The following is a 7,500-nucleotide window of genomic DNA, read 5'->3' as shown; positions in this document are numbered from 1 at the left end:
CCAACAGAGACTACGAAAACGGTGATGAAAGAGAACCAACAAGAGAAGGAAAAACTCATTGGAAGGTAAAAAAAAAGTTGATTAAAAACGAAAATCTAGTTAAGGCCGTCATTTCTTTGAGTGAGATTTTTAAGGAGAGAGTTGGGTGAGTGTGTGTACGTCAGCATTACCCATAGATAGAGCCATATAGGTGTTCCAGAGGGCAACAGTATAAAGAACGAAAGAAAAAGAGCGTTTTCTTGAATACATTTTCGCAAATGAAATTAATGTAACGGAAGGAGTTGGGCTAGTGTGTGTGTATATCAGGTTACAGCATTACCCATACATAGGGCCATATATGAGTTTCAGAGGGTAACAGCATAAAAAACGAAAGAAAAAAAGAGCGTTTTCTTGAATACATTTTCGCAAACGAAATTAATGTAACGATATTATTGCGCCCGTAGGCGCTTCCACGCGAGGCTATTAAGAGGCAAAAGGAGAGCTTATTAGATTGAGGAGAATAAAGACCCAAAGGAACCCGAGGCTTTTAGTGACTGCGGCAGCGGGGCAGAGGAGTTCCTCCGCAGACAGATGCGAGGACATCCCACGAAGCTACACCCTTACTGTCTCAGGGAACAGTTTTTGAGTTTTGTAACTTGTTGGACTTTGTGTCTTCCTTGCACTGCCTTTGACCCGGATCTTAGAGACAGGGATGGTCCACAAGGAGCTAAATAAATAAATAAATAAATGAATAGATGAATAAATAAATGGGTGATGGATGGGTGAACAATGGGTAAAGGGTGGGTGTATGCCTTCTGCCCAGGGAAAAGATACTTTTTTTCCAGAGCCATTTTTCATTTTTTTTTCTTTCATTTCACCAGAGCCATTTTTTTTAATTACCAGAGCCATTTTTTTAATTACCAGAGCCATTTTTGATACTTCCAGAGCCATGTTTTTGCTGGTTCGATTTCCTTCAAACTATTGGAAGGCTAACTCATTACTCATGTCGGAGCGAGTTTGCATATGTACAGTGTACGTATGCATGCGGTGATGTGGTACTGGGTATGGTGCATTGTACATGTAGTCAGCGCGTTGATTGGGCGGCTATCTGCATGCAACCAATGAACTTCCCCTCATACAGATACCATGCAATTCAAAACTAGCGACATTATGTAGCACGATAGTCGTGTAGAGTCTAATCAACATGTACTAGTATACGCGCGCATGCAGCTGATACGAAGCTAGGCAAGGTAAGCCATTGAACTCTAGCAGCGATACCGCGTACACATATGTAAGTACATCAACAAATTAAAGTTGATTGATGCGTTGCGTTCATGATATCGATTGATAATGAATGATTGATCACGGTTAAGTTGTGTTTGCTCTGATCCTTTCATCAATGGTGATGGGATTCAGGGATTGCCAAATGATGGATAATGCATGAAAAACGTTGAATCTTGCCGCTGGAGCGATTTTTTGTGGGGGATCGCTCCCGCTATTGGATTTGCGAGAGCGACATTGGAACTTTCCCGAGCGAAATCGCTCGTCGCTCCCGTGTATTTTTTTCGCTGCTTCTGCCTCCCTTATAAGGAGGTAGAAGCCTTTCGGTATACGGATAGTTAAACGGTAGTTGATCATATTTGCGAGAACAGGTCAGGGTGAATTTCTAAGGCCACCCTACCAGTATGAAGGTAAAGTGTTTGGATTTTGGCTTAACACTTAGTTAAGGTGGAGTGGGAGGGGTAGGGTTCTAGGAATACGAATAAAAGAGTTTAGAAGTAACAAGAAAAAAAAACAATGCCAACCGACACGGGACGCCATAGAAATGAATAGATTAGCCTAATGATAACAATAACAAAAGAGAGAGTAACATCCGATACGGAATATATATACACATATATATATATATATATATATATATATATATATATATATATATATATTATACATACATATATATATACACATATATATACATATATATATATACATATACACATATATATATACATATACATATATATATACATATATATACATATACATATCTATACATATATATATATACATATATACATATATATATACACACACACACACACATATATATATATAATATATATATATATTTATACTTGTGTGTGTGTGTGTATGTGTGTGTGTGTGTGTGTGTGTGTGTGTGTGTGTGTGTGTGTGTGTGTGTGTGTGTGTGTGTGTGTGTGTGTGTGTGTGCATGTGTTAACGAGAGTACTTCCTTACTCGTTAGCACATTCCCTCATTTAAACTTGGCATTAAAAAGAAAAAGCACACCTATAGTCCCTACTAAGCATTTCAGCGGCTTTGACCCATCGTTTTTCGCTCATATTTCCGAAATAACCATTCACATCAGCATGATATATTAGCACAGCCTAATTCACACCCTGCCCTAATTTTTTTTAATTACGGCGTTTACTCTTGATATTAAGTGTGTCGTAGCCGACACCCGTGAAGTAAATCGAACAAGTGAAGTTGAGACGTCATCACAAACTACCTCGTGTATCCCATCCTCCTCCCAACTTCACTTGTTCGATTTACTTCACGGGTGTCGGCTACGACACACTTAATATCAAGAGTAAACGCCGTAATTAAATACACTTGTGAATGCACTATAACGTCAAAAATTAGGGCAGGGTGTGAATTAGGCTGTGCTAATATATCATGCTGATGTGAATGGTTATTTCGGAAATATGAGCGAAAAACGATGGGTCAAAGCCGCAGAAATACTTAGTAAGTTTTTGTTTTACCTGCCAATAGCACTATGCTGTATCATGACACAATGCATAGGAACTGAAAAAAAAAAAAATAGAAGATAGCCGTCAGGTTGGGAATGGATATAATTTATTCTTAGAAACGGGCACGATTACGTTCGTTCATTTTTACATGCATCTAAAATGTTCTAGCCTCAAGCCGTTGGTTAGAAATAACCTGGTTTGACCGAGTATCAAGCTCATATGTATTTCTTTTTATTATGCTATCACCTAGCCAAGGGGAAATATCAATAGTATTTTTATTCGGGGTAGCTCTTGTACATGGCCCTCGAAAGATATGTTACGTTTTCCAATTGATGTCACATATACTTCATCCTCCCACCCTGTTGAGTCGGCCAAGGCATAGTTATATTTTCTTCGCACTATATCAAATGTAACATCGCATCTTTTTGGTCTGAGTAACCAAAAGTGTCCGAGTTTTCAAATAATACGAGCTCACAAAAATACGGCGGAAGATATTTGGCTATCTCGCTTTAGTGAGAACAGACATCGAGCCAAGCTGCGTTTGTCCTCAGTCGTCTATTTATGACACTGTCACACATTGTACAAGTCAGTGTTCCTCAACCTTTCAAGCTCTGTGGATCCCTTACACTGACTTGAATATTCAGGGGACACTTTCATACGGGATTAGATAGCAATTTAGTCATTTTACATTTTAAAGTAAGAACTGTTAATCACTTTCTTCTCAGGAATTGGTGTTTATTAGCAGACTATTTTCGTTATACAAACATGACACAAAAATAAAATAAAATAAATTCGTTTATATTAACGAAAAAAGTAACATGATAAATACCCCATATTGGGATCCTGGGACCCCCTTGGGATATGTGTGTGGTGCAACAGGGGGCCCGCCAATATTTGGTTGAGAAACACTAGTGTAATTGTGTACTGTATACGACTCTACTAACACCGAAACATTTTTCATAACCGAAATGTCAGATTCGGAAAAAAAGAATACTTGGATAAATGGACTCAGAAATTTGCCTTACGAAGAGAGGCTTAGTCACTTTAACTTACACTCTCTGGAAAGACGCATAGTGCGGGGTGATCTAATAGAGGTGTTCACGTGGATCAAAGGCTTTAACAATGGTGATGCAAACAAAGTCATCATATTAAAACAATAGGGCAGGACTCGCAGTAATGGATTTAAACTGGACAAATTTAGATTTATGAAGTAAATAGGCAAGAATTGGTTTATGGTTTACTAATAGGGTGGTCAACGAATGGAATAGATTTAGTAACCATGTAGTGAGCGCTGAAACTATCAGTTGTTTTAAGAAACGGTTAGACAACTTTATGGATGGGGATGACAGGTGGTAATGGACATGGAACTGCCTAGTGTAGGCCTTATGGTCTCTTGTAGTCTCTTTCATTCTTATGTTCTTATGTATGTTCTTATGTTCTTCATCGACTCTGTCTCCCTCCACGAATAATTTGCCTGATGACGTCACCGGTCTAAAAGTTAAAGTTAGCTTGACCCCTTCCATTCCGCGTGGCATTTTAATTTATATTATGACTGCCGCCAAGCGATTTTATTCACCTGCACGTTCGGGTCGCCTCCCTGCCTGGCCAGGACTGTCGGTAAACAACGCGACAAAGCCTGCAGCGGGCCCCGGGAATCGAACTCGGGACCACCTGCTCGCGAGTTCGACACGATATCTGGCTTATCCTTAAGTCGAAAATAACGCGAAATTCACTTAATGGACAAAGATGTGATATTGGAAAGCCAACACTCAGTGATGTTGGGCTGAAGCAGAAATCGTCACCTTTGCCCTTAGTGCATGGGTAGCCGAGGTATGTGGCAGTCACTATTGGTTCTCTTAATACCCAACGGAGGCCTCAAGGTCACGTGGGACTTGGGGCGAAGACTCAACTGGAGCGATTTATATTCCTCGTGGTCAGAGAAGCGTCGAATTGAATTCCAATATTTACCCCCCGAAGACATTATGGAGACTACAAGCTGAGACAAAGCGTTACCTTTCATGGTCTTAGTTGTGGCTGCTGTCGTCAGCTGTGGTGGTGGTGGTGGTTCTTCTTCTTGTTGGTTCTTGTTGTTGTTCTTGTTGTTGTTCTTGTTCTTGTTCTTCTTCTTCTTTTTGTGGACAAAGAAAATATACTCTCAATGTGTTACGCGCTTGTTATTGAATTGTGTACAAAAATAATCAACTTGCAAGACAAACTGTTTTCAAACATTCCAAAAGAATCCGAAGTAGATGACGAAATCGATGTATAGAAACTATAAATGTATGTTGTTTAATATATATATATATATATATATATATATATATATATAATGAGACATTCTGACAGGTTGACGTAAGTGGAGTAGGAAACACTGTCTTAGTCTGAGTTTTTTCCTGACTAGTTTCGCAGGTATGCTTTGAAAAAACATGCCTGCGAAACTAGTCAGAAATAAACTCACACTAAGACTCCTGTGATTCCTACTCCACTCATGTCATATATAGATATATATATATATATATATATATATATATATATATATATATATGTATATATATTTATATATTTATTGTGTGGGAGGGTGCGTCTGTCCTCGAAAAGGTTTGACCTATATTCTAATAGTAGTGCCTCTTTTATTTACACGTTATTATAAAACAAATTACCGCAGAAACTTATAACAAATAAAAAACTTTTGGTTCATGGAGTTATTCAGGTACTGTAGTGGTTAGAATTATGATAACAATAAGAAAAATAATAATAATAATAAGAAAAATAATAATAATAATAATGATAACAATAATAATAATAATAATAATAATGATAATAATAACAATAATAATAATAATAATAATAATATTAACAAAATAATAATGATAATAATAACATTAATAATAATAGTGATAATGATAATGATAATAACAACAATAATAATATTCATAATAATAACAATAATAATAATAATGATAATAATAACAATCATAATAATTATAATTATAAACATTTCATATGAAATAAGATGAAATAAAATAGATTAGAATAAGTGCATTGAATAAAATCATATAAATAGAATAAATGATAAAATAAGATAATGCCCCTACTGCAATTTTTGAAGTAAATCTGCAATATCTGTGTTCGGTTTCCATTTCGTTCACTCAGTCCATTAACGTTCATGCTATCGTAGGCGTCAGCATTATCAAGTTGGCATTGAGGGTTTAAGTTAAGCTTTTATAACCGGCAACATTATCCTGTTTTGTTCTTCTGTTGCGAAGAACTTTCATCCAGTTTTAGGATGTGTTCTGAATAGAAGGCGTCTTCGTCGTCGTCGTCGTCGTCGTCTTTATCATCACAATCATCATCATCACCACCATCATCATCACTGTCATCGTCGTCGTCGTCATCATCATCATCATCGTCATCATCATCTTCACACTGTTCCCACAGACTCACCACACGATTTCAGTCGTCACAAGAATGTAGTAAGACCACACAACTCAAAATGCACATTAAACCCCCGCCTCCGGCCTCCGCCCCCCGGCCCCTCCCCTATGCAAAATCTAGGCCCTACGAGATTTAATGTTCATTCGACGTTCTGGAAAATTCCAATATTGTCCACCCAAGATAAAGGACATAAAACACACTGCACGCAATCTTCGGAGAATTCTGTGCCCCCCACAAGAAAAGCCGTGGGGGGGGGGGGGCGTGGGGGGGGGACGTTCGGACCATCTAAAGATAAAATGGAGGTCAGACCCATTCACAGCTTGTCGGTGTGGACAAAGAATAATTTCATGTTCTCAACGATTTTGAGACTTGCTGTTGTGGACGAATAATAATTTGTGGGCAAGTAATAACTTAATGTTCTCAAAGAGTGAGGCACTTTTTTTTTGTGGACAAAGGAAAAAATACTCTTAATTAGGTGCTTGTTGTTGTACTGTAATTTATCATACAAAGATGATCAATTTGCAAGACAAACTGTTTTCAGTCTAAAAGAATCTGAAGTAGATGACGAAATCGATGTATAGAAACGATAAATGTATGTTGTTTAATCCCTTATATATACATATATATATATATATATATATATATATACATATATGTATACATATAGACCCGTGACTTCTTTTTCCACCTTCATAAACATATATATATATATTATATATATATATATATATATATATATATATATATATATATATATATATATATTATATATATATTTATTCATATATGCCACATATTTTCCTGTACATAAATTTTGTCGAAAATCACATCCGTTTTCGGCTTTCGAATCTGGCAACTGTAGATTACTTATGCTTATTTACATCATCAGAGACAGAAATGCCAAAAGGTGAACTAAAAGACGATAGAGAGTTTCACGTATCGCATTCCATTTCAAGGGTCATATCTCTATATGCATTTTCTACTCAACTTCTAAGTTACTGTCCCTGATACTGTCATTAATATGTTGGACAGAAAAACATAAAATATAGACACTAAGTTCAAGATAACCATTTCCAAGACTCACTCATCAACTCACTATCATCGCTTACCCCGAGCCAGAAAGAAATCTTTCGAGTCTGTTCCTCTTGTATCACGTTCCTGTCAATCCTGGTCGTAGCCGTTCCCACAGAACGTTCATTACCGTTCTATTAACGCCCCGTCAGTGACACGTTCCTTCCCCAAATGGAGGACAATTGACCTAAATTGATCTGTTCCTGAGTTGTCTTCCATTCTGTCCCGCCACGTTAAGATTCCT

The sequence above is a fragment of the Oratosquilla oratoria genome, chromosome 6 (assembly GCF_046742065.1).
Source record: "Oratosquilla oratoria isolate Oo_2021 chromosome 6, ASM4674206v1, whole genome shotgun sequence".
NCBI lineage: Eukaryota > Metazoa > Arthropoda > Malacostraca > Stomatopoda > Squillidae > Oratosquilla > Oratosquilla oratoria.
Note: the sequence above shows the minus strand (reverse complement) of the source record.